Here is a 14,907-nt window from a genome sequence, read left to right as displayed (position 1 = left end):
AAACATACTACGAAGCAACTCCATTGAAAACATACTACGAAGCTACCCTTTTGAAAACATACTACGAAGCAACTCCATTGAAAACATACAACAAAGCTACCCCATTAAAAATACTAGGAATCTACCCCATTGAAAATATACTACGAAGAACTCCATTGAAAACATCCTACAAAGCTACCCCATTGAAAACATACTACGAAGCTACCCTTTTGAAAACATACTACGAAGCAACTCCATTAAAAACATACTACAAAGCTACCCCATTAAAAACATACTACGAAGCAACTCCATTGAAAACATACTACGAAGCAACTTCATTGAAAACATACTACAAAGCTACTCAATTGAAAACATATTACGAAGCAACTTCATTGAATAAAACCTATGAAGCTACCTCATTGAAAACATCCTACGAAGCTACCCCAGTAAAAACATACTACGAAGCAACCCCATTGAAAACATACTATGAAGCAACCCCTTTGAAAACATACTACGAAGCAACCCTATTGAAAACACACTCCCATGCAACTCCATTGAAAACATACTATGAAGCAACTCCATTGAAAACATACTACGAAGCAATCCCATTGATAACATACCACGGAGCGACCCCATTGAAAACATACTACGAAGCTTCCCCATTGTAGAATATTACTCGTAACAAAATATTTTATTGGATAAAATATTTAATAGAAATAACAAAATTCAAAAACAAAACACGAATGAATACGGAATGCAATACAGCTTTTGTGGAAGATTATCCTCGTTTTTACGAGCACTCATGGTGGCTTCTTAAAGGACAATAAATTATTTATTCCAAACTCTATATGTATCTTTGGGGATTGTGGTCTTAATTTGACTTCACACTTGACAGAAGACAACATACAAACTATATTCGTAAACTGCAGGGTGCCATTACAGTTCAAGTGGTATATGACGGTAGTCTAGTGGTTAATGAGACGGACTCACGACTTGGGTGTCCCAAGTTAAAATCCAGTTCGTTCCACAAAAATCACTTTCGCATAGTATGTTGGCAACTTTCACGTGGTTGGTTCTGCAATCCCTGATGTCTTTCTAGAAAAAATTCTGACTGGAAAAATATCGGAGAAACCAATGCCAACAATAGAATATTTGGATTCATATATTATGATGATGATAGTTGAAGCCACTGTATCGAAGTATGCTTGCAATGTAGAGGTGCACATTTGAAGTACATTGGTGAACGGTGATCAAACAAAAAGTGTTAAACATTTCTATTTGAAACTTAGTGGTTAGATCATTATCTTGTAATGAGTATAGTTATTCAAAATACAATAACGCAAAGAATTTACTTGACGTTAGATAAGACAAAGAATATTAAAGTAATGATTCGCATTGGAAAAAGAAAGTATGAATACAATTCGGCAATTTTCATACGAACTAAGATTTGACAATTTTTTAAGGCTTTTTTTTTACACAGTGATCACCACTTACCAAGGCCCTGAAGCCACTCAGGGATAAGGGTTACTGCAAGTACATTACGTTAGTGTGGAGATTTGATGAAGTGTTTACTTAGGGGGGGCGGTTCATTAAGAATTTGTTAACGTTGGACTTGAAGACATCCAAATTGTAGCCAGGTGAGAAGCAGGCAGACGGAACAGAGTTCCACAGACATGCAGTTCTAAGAAAGAAGCTTTGTTCATGGAATCCACGTTTTGATTTAGGCACAGATAAAGAGTGGGGGAAATTTTTCACAGTGGATTCGGCCAGACGGGTGTTTTTTCGTGAAAGATTAGCGAGGGGGGGGGACCAGAGATTGGAGTTTAGACGAGCACCTGCCATGGAAATAACGATAAAACAAGGATAGGCTCGCAACGTCTCTTCTGTGGGAGAGAGGTTGCAGGGTAGAGAAAAGGGCATCCCCCACTAAGCCACGAAGTCTATTTTGTACTCTGTCAAGGCAGGATAGGCTGTTTTTAGCAGCTCCTGCCTAGATATGGCAGCAGTACTCCATCCTTGGACGTATTTGGCTTTTATATAGATAGAGAATTGCATCAGTACTGAGATATCTTCTGGAGCGGTAGAAGGATCCCACCATCTTTCCAGCGACCTTGGCAACAGACTTTATGTACGTGTTCCATTTCAGATCAGGAGTAAAGGTCAAACTCAGAAGCTTGTCAAAACACGGGGCCTCTCCCATACGAGAGCCATCCATCCCAATTGATGCCAGATGGGGATCAGAGCGTTGATGATGTAAGGATAGGAGTTTGCTTTTAGACGCATTAAAGGTAACCAGCCACGTCTTCCCCCACTGAACCACGCGCTCGAGATCAGAGGAGAGAGAATCAGAAAGAACTTTGTCATTTACAGCCTTTGATGTGTTGCTGTAGATGGTCGTGTCATCAGCATAGATGTCAACGAATGATTTAAGTATGTGTTTAGGGAGGTCATTGATGTAGATCAGGAAGAGAGTTGGGCCCAGGATTGACCCCTGAGGGACTCCAGCATTAATACTGCAGGGCTCTGATTTTTGTTCATCGACCACTACTCTTATGAGGCTATCGGAGAGAAATAATTTAATGATTGAGAAAACATTTCTAGTTATACCGTAGCTGGAAATCTTGTGAAGTAGACCCTTATGTCATACCTTGTCGAAGGCTTTTGATATGTCAAGAGCAATTGCCCTAGAAAGGAAGCTTTTGTCAAGAGATTCACTAATCCTGTGAGATATAACCGTCAGCAAATCTGCGGTAGATCTTGCAGAGCGGAAACCATATTGTGTATCACTAAGAAGGTTGTTTCTGCTGAGGTGGTTGACTATTTCTCTTTTTAATATAGATTCCAGCAACTTACTCATAACACACAGGAGACTTATTGGTCTGTACTGAGAGGGAGATGACTTATCACCTGAATTCTTAAATACAGGGCAAACTGATGAAGTCTTCCAGTGAGTCGGAAAGCACTTCTCCTTAAGGCAGCGCTTAAACAGTTTCGTAAGTATGGGAGCAAGTTCTGGTTGAAGCTTTTTTAACACTATAATTGGGATGCCGTCAGGGCCAGTTGCTTTACTGGAATCAAGGTGCTTGATTAGCTTGGCCACCTCATGCACGGATATTTGTATGTTACCTAGCGTGTTCTGTGTTATAGGAGGAAATATGGGGAGTTGATGGCCTTCGTCGCATAGGGTAGAATTAGCTGCAAAGTTCTTTGCAAATAGTTTGGCCTTGTCTGATACAGACGAGATGACCTCTGGTCCATTGATAATGGTTGGGATAGAACGCACACTTCTGTTCAGGATCCTATTTGTTATTTGCCAAAATTGGTGGGAACCAAGCCGCTTATCAGCTATCTTGGATTTAACAGACTGGGCATATAGCTCTCTTGCATTTTTTATTATTCTTTTACAGTGGTTGCTGGCAGTCCTGAAAGCAGCTTTAGTCTCAGTGCATCTATTACGTTGGTAGCTATGGAAAAAGTGATTTCTGTGCGCGATAGCAGCAGCACATTCTGGGGAGAACCATGGCTGGCTGTTAGGTTTTTGTTGGAATTTTTTAGATGGTATGAATTGGTCTATGTCTACAATTAACCATTCGGTCAGATCTGATACTATAGAGGACACTTCCTTTTTAAACATGGAGTGCAGAGGTAAATCAGATATGAATGTACGGAAGCTATCCCAGTCAGCCATAGAGTATCGGTATACAGTACGGTGGAGGGGTACGTCTGGGGGCTTCTTACATTTCGTTTTTATCTTAACTGATACAACTGAGTGGTCGGAGGATCCTAGAGGAGAATGAACGGAACATGAACATAGCTCAGGGGAAGTTGAGAGAAAAAGGTCTAGGAGGCTTGCATATTGACCGTTAATATCGGGCACACGGCAGGGTTCGCGAACAATCTGAGTGAGGTCATAAGCAATGGCAAAATCATGACAAAACCTCCCCTCATCGTCAGTCTTAGTTGAATGGGTCAGCCATTCCACGTTATGGACGTTGAAGTCACCACAGATGTGGATGTTAGCCGAGGGATGTGCAGACAGGATGTGGTCTATTTTCTCAGATATGCTTTAAAGATAGTAACTCCGCTGTTGTGGAGCCGATAGAGGGCAAATATAAATGCAGTGGTGTTAGCAAGTGCAACCCGGAAGCACATATAGGGTAAGTTAGGATCTTCTCTAAAGATATCCCTGCCACACGGGAAGCCACCTTTAATGTAGGCACATATTCCATGCCCATGGCGATCTTGGGGGTCAGATTTAGCTGTTAAATTTGAGTATCCGTCAATTATGAACTCATCTAGGGAAGTGGTCGGTCCTATTCCAGTTTCGCTTAGAAATAATATGTTCGGTTTCGTCTCCTGTAATTGCGTTTAAACCTCTGGAAGGTTGGAACGTAGACCCCTGATGTTGGAGAAGGAGACCTGGTAGTAGGGGTCTACGTTGGAAGATGGGGTTCTAGGTTTATTTGAGTTTTTTTCTTGAGATATTTCATTTTGAGGTTTTGGGATTTGTGGAAACAGGTCGGCATATTTGGATAGAGCAGTACAGAGAGAGAAAGTAAGAGAGAAAAAGGCAGGATTTTTTTTTGTAGCACACGAAAAGGTAAAGCCGTAACAATTGCCCACTAGTATGGCATCGAGAGGCCCCACCAGAGACTATTGCATGGTCCAGATCCACTCACCAAATGGCAATACAGCAGTCCCAGTACTTTGCGCCTGCTGATAGGACAGCCTCCTTAGTGGTTCGGGTCCCTGACTATCAGGCGGATAACGTCAGCCCAGACAAAACGTTTACCTCCAGCACCCTTACTAGTGACATGGACACAAGGACAGACATAGAGACAGAAAAATTTCCGACATCTCAGACTACTGTTCACCAAGTACTACCGACATTTAAGCAGCTTTTTCTTCACCCTTTGTCAGAAAAATCACTCATTGAATGAGGAGTGAGGGACAAAAAGGGAGAAGCGAGAGTTACTAGAGCTGCCGATAACACATCCACTGTATTATCTACTCTCCATTTAAAAGAAAGGGAGGAGGGGAATGGGTACAAGTGACTTATTTATATCTAAGTAGTAAGTCCTGTGCTAGGTTATCAATTCAGGACACTTTTGATGATAATCTCCCCTCCCATATTAATGGGTGGAAGGTTACATAAAAATGGTGCAAAAATCTTCTGTTTAGGGAACTGAGTTTGCATAAAATACAAACCTTCTTATACGAACGTTATAGTTGAGAAAACCAAACCCATAAAAATCTGAAACGGTTATGTGAAGCACATTAAGGATCACATCTCATACAAATGAGACGATCGTCAAAGTATCCAAGCAAAGTAGCACTCAGTGTTGATCATGACTGACATTGAATGCCAATAAAACAAAGATGGTCAGTCATTATCTTTGGGATAAATAACCCCACGGATAAAATCTAGATAGAAAGGAACCCCCTTCACGACTACAGCTTCTACTGATGAAACGATAAAGTTTCTCTAAATATAATTAAACGGCGATAAAACCAAGACGGTAAGACATTAATGACCGTATCTTTTGCAACATTTCAAGCAAAGAGGTATTTACTTCTTTTCTACCATAAAAAGATGTGACACAAGGCCTGTCAGTGGGAAAAGTCAAGCCAGCACCCCTAAAGAAGAAACACTCACGTCTATTAAAAATTGCCTGATTAACCCCGTCGGCCCTTCTCGGCCAGGGCGTCCCAGAGAGTTAGTAATAAACTAATTCCTCTCCCAACTAGAAATGGTCCAGTTACTGCTGGACGGATTCTCGAGAAGGGATAGTCGACTGGAATTTAGCAGCCAAGAGTCTCAGAAGTTAATAGGTGACGGTGACCGAGTGGTTAAGATGAGGACTGACAAACGAGGTAAGCCAAGTTCAAATCCACAGGCACACTTCACTTAAGACCGTTGTCAATTTCCATAAGGTCCCTTCTGTAAATACCACATATAATTCTAGAAAGAATTCTTAATAGAAAGATATCGAAGAAACGATTGCCAATAAGATTATTATCATGAATAATACTCAACAACAACAGCAATCCACAGAACCTGACCTAAGCCTGCGTCAAAAGCAAAGACAAGAGTCAACACCAAATATTGTTCGATTGCAGAAAGGGTTGTTAATTTTATTAACGATTCGATAGGTGGGATACTTAGTCATTCTGTAAATTGCAGGTCATTTAGTCGCTTTTAAATCAATATCTACATACTCATTGCTCCGTCGTTTAAAAAAAAATCATTTCATCCTTCCGAGTTCGATGTACTTAAGACTTGGAAATTCAAGTTGATTTCTTTTACGTCTTTTGAATTCTCGAGAGATCTGAAAAATTAGTAATATCTTTCTTTATTTAAAAAAATTATTTTATTCAAACTTCATTTCTCTTCATTTGATAAACTAATCATATTTTTACTATATATAGTTTTATTTTTTAAAAATTCAATTGATTTCTTTCTAAAATTTTGAACCGACAAGTTTTTTAAAGTTGCTTTGTTGTTATTTTTTTAGTTATAAACTTTTTAAAGTAGAAGTGAAAAATATTCATAAATTATATTGTTTTGCTTTTTGTTTAAATTATTGTTATCAACCATTTCGTGCTTTATTCCTTGACTCCCTCGGCTTCTGAGTCACTTCATTATCTTCTCACCCCGGCTCCCTCCCCTATGCATTATTTCTTTCTGGATTTCTCTTTTCTTTTCTGTTCATGGCCGACACACGCATTCCACATTTCGACCCGGAAATCGATTTGAATCTCACGCAAACCGTGATCAAAGGCCAACGATTGGTAGAGATCGAAGAGGCGATCGTGATTGATTGACCGGCGGAGAGGATGAATTTAGGCAGGGAAAAGGGAACTCGTCTCGGTTCGCGTCGTTTAGGGCTAAAGGTTGTTGGGTAGCCATGGCAATCAATAGAAAATAGACAAAAGAAAGAAGAAAAAACATTACAGAAAGTGAAAAAAGAGATACAGAAAATTAATTGTAATCGAGAGAAATAGGAAGTTCGTGTTTATGAGAGAGAAAGAGCGAAAGCGCGAAAGAGAGGGAGTAAGATAGAGTTTATGCTCGTGCATTTGTACGTGTCGGGTATATATATATATATATATATATATATATATATATATATATATATATATTGTAATGGTTACTGTAATACTCTTGCAGAACACTATTTTTGAAATATGTCGATATTTCCACTGATTCAAACAAGCTTAAATATTGTATTTGTAATATATTACTATGAATTTAAAAAAATTGAATCTTATGTAGTTAATATTTTATATATTTTCATGTAATTAATTTTATTGGTGATTATAGCGGTCGTTGTAATTTTGCTCACTAATATTTTACTTCTTAATTGATTAAGAAGTAGAAAATTGCAATATTAGCCGCCCCCAATTCGATAGGACGTATCTAGTTTCGGTTAATATATACTTTTATTCACTCCGTACACAAAAGTACTTTCATGCACGCATCAAGAAATAAATAAAATAATTATTATTTTACAGTTTTATGTATTATAAGATAATATTGTTTTCTAACTAATTTTAACATAATAACATACAGATAGTTTTAAAACTTTGTATATAATTTTTTTTTTTAATTTTTTATTTTATTTTTTTTATTTATCTTTTAATAGACTTACTTTCCATGACTCAATTAACTATAGGACGCGAGTATAATCTCCATTTTCTTTCCCTTATCTTTCTCAGAGATTCTAGACTAATGTAACCATATGACAGGCAGCGGTTGATCACTGTCTCCTTTTTTTCTTCTTCTCTTTTTTTTCTTCTTCTTTTTCCATTACGCGCTGTTCTATTTCTTTCTCTCTATATCTGTATATTTTCTCCCCCTTCTTCCTAGGTTAGTAAACGCGTGTCAAGGCATTTACGTGTAAGAACGTACACATTTAGGGGCGTGTGTGTGTATGTGTGTGTGGGTGTGTGTATGTGTGTTGCGTGTGTGTGTGTGTGTGTATCTGTGGTTACATCGAGCTGCCGTTTATAAGTGTCATAATATTTTGTTTTTTCTTTTGTTCTTTTTTTCTTTTGTTGTTGTTGTTTTCTTTTAAAAAATCCCTCCCACCCTCTCTATAAAATGTATTAAGTGGATTGCTACTACCACCCCCTCTGGTTTTTTGAGGGTCGATGCCCGATTTTTTCTTTCCTTCTGTCAGTATCAAAAATGTAATTGTCTGGTTTAGATGCTTGGAAATACCATAAGGTTGAAATAAATTATTGCATCGACAATTATGTAATCTCCGTGTTATATTTTTATGTTATTGCTCTGTTTACCACATTGAGCTCTCATACCCGGATTTCCTCTGGAATTATTCCATTATAACACTATATATATATATATATATATATATAATTATTTTTTTTACTATAATAATTATTAAATACCAACGGACACTAGTGTTTCATCCTTTCGGGAATCTTCAGTGCAGGGTGTCACGATTAATACCAGTCGAACGATTCGAACTCCGCATCACGAGACATCTCTGGCTCGATTTAGCGAAGACCTAATCCATTCGGCTACCATTAACCGCGTGAAATAACGTCGAATTTAAACATTTTAATTTTTTTTCGATGTTCATTTACGCCAGTCAGAGAGTGATCTAATCGTTATATATATATATATATATATATATATATATATATATATATATATATATATATGCAAATATATATATATATATATGGTTGGTTACACGGTCCAACATCTGAAACATATGTAACCAAACAGAAAAACGGTAATAAAAAAATAAAACAGACATATATATATATATATATATATATATATATATATATATATATATATATATATATATATAGAGAGAGAGAGAGAGAGAGCGAGCTATATATATATATATATATATATATATATATATATATATATGCAAGCAAAATCCGATCCTGTATTTCTAATCCCTACCCTCTGATGAGAAGGAAAGTATTTCTTCGAAACACCGCAGATTTAGGACTATCCACTTATTTTGTGCTTCCTTTTTAAAATTAAATATGTTTTTAATAGTGTTTTTCAACATGTTTTATTAAGTAATCCTTCTTCTTCTCTCTCTCTCTCTCTCTCTCTCTATATATATATATATATATATATATATATATATATATAAGAGAAGTAGTTAACAAAACAAAAGTTATATATATATATAGCTACTTCTTTTACTCACATAAAATTAATATAAGAAAGTATGAATTTATGCGTAAGCTTTAAGTATTTACTTCAAAAGTGCTTAATACGTAGGTAGAGCTAGTTAGTAAGTTATAAAATATATATGGCGATTAAGCTACACTCAATAATCCGCGTTTCATCCACTCTAGGACTCTTCAGACTTATGCGCGAATTTTGTGGCTGTCTGTCGTTTTTATATACGCACCTTCTATTGAGATTTTAGTTAGCCAATCAGCTTTATAGTATCCACCGCGCCCTTCCTATCAGCCAATGAACAGGCACTTTTGATCTCTGGTTGACCTGTTCCTTTGTGTGTGCTCTATTTAGCCTGGATATCTAGTTCTTGACCTGTTTTAAATCTAGGTTGTTTTTTGTTGTTTTTTGAATTTTTTTATTTTATGTTAGTTTATATATAAATATATACATATATATATATATGTACATACATATACGCACATATATATGTACCTATACATATATATATATATATGCATACATATATGTGTGATCGTTTACGTATAGTAATGTTCATTTAATTTGTTTATTTTGTATTGTTTTTGTTAGTTTTAAAACTATTTTGTATCGCTATTCTAGAGTAAATTTTATCTTGTGAACACAGTTGTTCGCTATTTCTCTTCTACAGTTTAATAGATGTTAGGGCTCTTTAAAGTAAAGGATAGCAAAATTTTTATGAAGGCATAATCCACATGGGTCGTCTAGGTCTCTACACGTGGTAGCTTGTCTTATTATTTTCCATTCGACTACCGGCGAATGTCCGCTTTCCTTGAGTTCCCAGTTTTTATTTGCTAGCGTTGTTTTCATACGGTGTTTTTATTGTTGAATGTACTTTTGTGGTCATAATATCGAGTTTTGAAATCTAAGGAAGTCATACCTACGTAATATTTCTTGTCATTCAGGGTTTCGCAAATATTGTGGCCTGGTAAACTAGGCTTTTGGTTAGACATTTATTTTGAAGTGGGCAAAGTGTGCGGTGTTTACGGTTGCATTTGTTTGTTCGTTATTAGTATTTTTATTTCCAGTATGGTTGTTCTTGTCCGGGGTAGGTTTGTTGTTGTTGTAATTATTATTATTATTATTATTATTATTATTATTATTATTATTATTATTATTATTATTATTATTATTATTATTTCTGCTAGTGTTGGTTTTATTTTTGTCATAGTGTCTACTTTTTTATTGCTTATTTTGTTGTTGTTTACATATTTCTTATTTAATATTTTGATATAATGTGCTTTAATTATCATCTCTAAATTTTCGCAGCAGCTGTAGGATAACTTTAAAGTACTTTATTGAAAATTTTGTGTAAGGGGTTGGTTGCGGGAAAGCGTTTTTCAATGAGATCTAGAAATTTCTTGTCAAGTTTTGTTTTTAACATTTGATTGCATGGGGCCGTATACCAAATTATAGTTATTTTTCTTCTATTTTTAATTTTATTATAGTTATTGGTGTTTTGTTGCTTATATTTGATATCGATATTTTTGTATCCACTATTTTAAAGGGCTGTTAATTTAAAAGAAAATTAGTGCAACCGTTTTGGAGTCTATAAGGAACGAACTCACACACGCAGACAAATTTGCATTTATATAATTGTAGAGAAGATATATATATACATACATATATATACGTATGCATATATATATGTATAAAATATGTATATATATAGGGAGAGAGAGAGAAAGAAAGAGAGAGAAAGAGAGAGAGAGAGAGATGAAGAAAGAGAGAAAGAGAGAGAAATAAAAGAGAGTGAAAGCCAGAGAGACATACATAAACATACAGAAATAAAATGCAAATTACCCTTCGATAGGAAGCGAGAAAAAGAGAAAGAAAGAGAAAGAGAGGGAAGGAGGTGGGGACAAAAAACACCTCGTCACAAACGAATCAATCATTGTCATTTGTTCGATCTTTGCTAATGGTTGGCTGCGTTACATATTTTTATGCTATTATTGAAATCTTCGATTTTAATAAGAAACTTAACAAACTAAAAATATTTACTTAATAAAATCACTTGTTTTTAGTTACGGAAGATTTTAATAATCCATAATGCATGAACGTTTCTATAGCTCAGCTCTCCTGAAAGCTACCCCAGTTTTAATATTAGACTAGTAGTAACCATAACATATACTCTCAAGATCATACCGTAGTCTTTTTAACCCGTCGTTTTACTCATTCTTTTGTATTCTTGTTCTTTCCTCTGCTGTTAACTTTGTTGAGATACCAAAGGTGGTCTCACTCTTTCTTTAATAAGGACGAGTAATTAATTTAAGGACATGTGTTGTAACATTGCTACATGTAATCTGTGTTTCATATTCTACGTCGATTTTCTTATTGTCACTGCCTTTGTGGCATTATAAAATCTTTTAGTGTTCAAGAAATGTAAGATAAATATATATTAGGTTATTTGATCTATTGTAAGTATAAACTGATCTTCATAAGTAAGTTTCAATCCAAACAAGACTGATTGCAACTTGAATGTGAGGGGTTACTATTTGAGATCGCGTCAATAGAGGACTGTAGCGAGTTAAGCAGCAAGATGTCTAGTTCACAGTACATTTAATCTTCTGCAAGTTAGTACAGTCAGAGAAGCAAGAAACAGGGAATGAATTCCAAAGTTCAAGGGAAGAAACTATTAAGCGTTTCCGTAGCAATGAGGGCTGATTCTGTTGCTTATAGAGTTAGTCGAGGATATTTACATCAAGTGCTACGAATTCATCACAGCACATTCCATTAAAGTACTTGTAAAAAAGGGCAAAGGAATACAACGTTGTGGCGATGGCACAGGGGTTGGAGCTTGGTTTATGATGCGGAAACTATTTAATTTGAGACTCGTTTTTGAATCCTGTCTTAGAGGAAGAGACAAGTGGTATATACACCAACCCAGGCATGCTAACAATACTCCATGCATGGGAGAACGGTAACTTTGTAGATAGATACTTTTTAGTGTGAGCGCGGTAGAGAGAGAGAGAGAGAGAGAGAAAGAGAGAGAGAGAGAAAGAGAGAGAGAGAAAGAGAGAGAGAGAGTACTTTCTTTGTGTTTTTCTCGAATCATGTTGCCTGCGAATGTTAAAATAAATGATAGAGTATTATACACTTTTTATTGCACTTTTTTCGATGATAAATTATTATTCATATCATATATATATGGACGAAAGTTCGCACTGTTTTATGTTCGTTTTGTTTGTTTGTTTTTTTGGGGTTTTTTTTCTATATTTCTAATTAGGAAGTTCCATATGTTGCTGCTGTCTGCCCAAGAACGTGAACGGGCTCATTAGAAGATGGCGTATGAACTGACGACCTGAGATCTCTTGATTATCCAACATTGCAATTTTCCACAGTTTGGAGATCGTGCCATCTGTTTGCTTAAAAGTAATTGCTGATGTGGATAACGATGCAAACTGGCGACCTAAGCGTGTCCTGTACGAATCCTGTCAGTTCCATAGTAGTATGGGGAAATGGTAGGATCCTTCTACCACTCCAGAAGATATCTCACTAATGATGCAATTCTCTATCTCTATAAAAGCCAAGTACGTCCAAAGATGGAGTACTGCTGCCACATCTGGACTGGAGCTTCAAAAAACAGTCTATTCTTCCTTGACAAAGTACAAAATAGACTTCGTGGCTTAGTGGGGGATGCTCTCTTCTCTTCCCTGCAACCCCTCTCCCACAGAAGAGACGTTGCGAGCCTGTCTTTGTTTTATCGTTATTTCCATGGCAAGTGCTCGTCCGAGCTCCAATCTCTGGTCCCCCCTCGCCAATCCTTCATGATAAACACCCGTCTAGCTAAAACCACTGTCAGTAATTTCCCCCACTCTTTATCTGTGCCTAAATCAAAACGTAGATTCCATGAACATAGCTTTTTTCTGAGAAGTGCACGCCTGTGGAATTCTCTTCCGTTTGCCTGTTTCCCACCTGACTACAACTTGGACGTTTTCAAGTCCAACATAAACGAATTCCTGATTAATCGCCCCTTAAGTAAGACGCTTTATCAAATCTCCAATACCAATTATTACTACAATATTATCCCATTGATTATTGTACACAAAATTACCCTTATCCCCGAGTGGCTTACGGGCCTTGATAAGTGGTGATCCCCATGTAAAAAAAAAATGTACTTTCACTTGTGGCTGTTGGGAACCTTCGCGTGGTCGCTCTTGACTGACTATAAACTACGACAATAGCTTTAACCTGCTTCGCCCAAGCAAGAAGTTTCATGGGAGTATGAAATTATCAAGTGGTTCCCAATCACATGTATATCCTCTTTAAGAGGAGATGACGACATTTGGTTTTTACAACTCTTGCAGGGGGGTGTCGACATCCCCTTACATAAGTCTATCTCTCTCTCTCTTTCTCTCTCTCTCTCTTTCTCTCTCTCTCTCTCTCTCTCTATATATATATATATATATATATATAGTAATTTATAAAATATATATGGCGATTAAGCTGCACTGAATATTCCGCGTTTCATCCACTCTAGGATTCTTCAGGCTTATGCTCGAATTTTGTGGTTGTCTGTCGTTTTTATATACGCACCTTCTATTGAAATTGTAGTTAGCCAATCAGCTTTCTAGTATCCACCACGCTCTTCCTATCAGCCAATGGATATGCACTTATAGGCCAAAGGCCTATTTAACCTCTGGTTGACCTGATTCTTTGTGTGTGTTCTATTTGTGCAGTTTTAACAAAATAGCAACAATAATATCAGAGTGTCTCCATGTACCAACAGAAAGCCAACATTAATATATTACATATGAATCAGTCCCCCGTGGAATTTCCATAGGCCCCACTAGTATATTGTAAAAGTTTAAATTTTTGTATACTTCTTTCTTCATTTCACACCCATGCTTCATTTTCGTAATCTGTTTTTCCACTTTGTCTGAGGGCACAAGGCCGATTTTTAATGTGAGGAAAATATTCTTGATAGGAACAAAAAAAGAATTGTCTCAGTCATGAAGGATTTCACCCCCACTGACCAAGGACAGAAAACATGAAGTGAAGTATCAGAACAGATACTACACATTGTTCCTGGCCAAAAGGCCATTATTAATATTACTATCAGAAATATCACTATATTTTCTTACCTCTACCTAACCTGTATTAATTCCGTATTAAATCTTTATGTACCGAACTTCTTTACAGCTCCTTGCAAATTGCCATTTAACACCACTGAATCGTCATTATGGAACTCTATTATTTACGGTGTTATTACTCTATGACATCATAATTTTATTTTGTATTTTACTGTTTAGTAATTTCGATCACCAGCTTTTAGGGTTTTGTTTCACACCAGTTTTGGAGTTTTACTTTCGGGTATTTTGTAATGAAAAAAATATTTTTGTGATGAGCCCGATTCAGAGAAATGTTTTCAATGAAAAACCTTCCAGGTTTTATAATCAAATGTGGAAAAAACGAGAGACATTTTATACAAGATAATCAGTTCAGAAGGCGTCTATTAAAAAAAAGAGATTTTTTTTATATCTGTTAAAAATGGAAGTTTACAGCAATAGGAAAAAACTATAATGTTCGTGCGTATTTTTAGAGTTCTTGTAAAAACAAAGCGAAGTTCATTAGCTGAAACATTGAAGAAATCTGAATCGATTAATTAAGAATCGTGCTTTACATAGGTCAGAAAAATCATAATCGAAACTTCTGTGTATTATTCGGATTTTTCGGACTATTGTTCTGATCTGTAATGCTATTTTCACAAGGTT

General features: G+C 36.2%; 1 protein-coding gene and 1 long non-coding RNA gene across 4 annotated transcripts in view; one reads left to right on the top strand and one right to left on the bottom strand.

The window, feature by feature from the left end:
* Positions 1 to 14,907, bottom strand: part of LOC145285317 (protein unc-93 homolog A-like) — a 719,754-nt gene that overhangs the window by 153,777 nt on the left and 551,070 nt on the right. The gene's annotated exons all lie outside the window — the stretch shown is intronic.
* The window catches only part of LOC145285759 (uncharacterized), a 370,328-nt gene that overhangs the window by 327,792 nt on the left and 27,629 nt on the right, over positions 1 to 14,907 (top strand). The gene's annotated exons all lie outside the window — the stretch shown is intronic.

The sequence above is a fragment of the Euprymna scolopes genome, chromosome 1 (assembly GCF_053919585.1).
Source record: "Euprymna scolopes isolate OS-2025 chromosome 1, ASM5391958v1, whole genome shotgun sequence".
In the NCBI taxonomy this organism is placed as follows: Eukaryota; Metazoa; Mollusca; class Cephalopoda; order Sepiida; family Sepiolidae; genus Euprymna; species Euprymna scolopes.
Note: the sequence above shows the minus strand (reverse complement) of the source record. Positions and strands in the feature narration are given on the sequence as shown.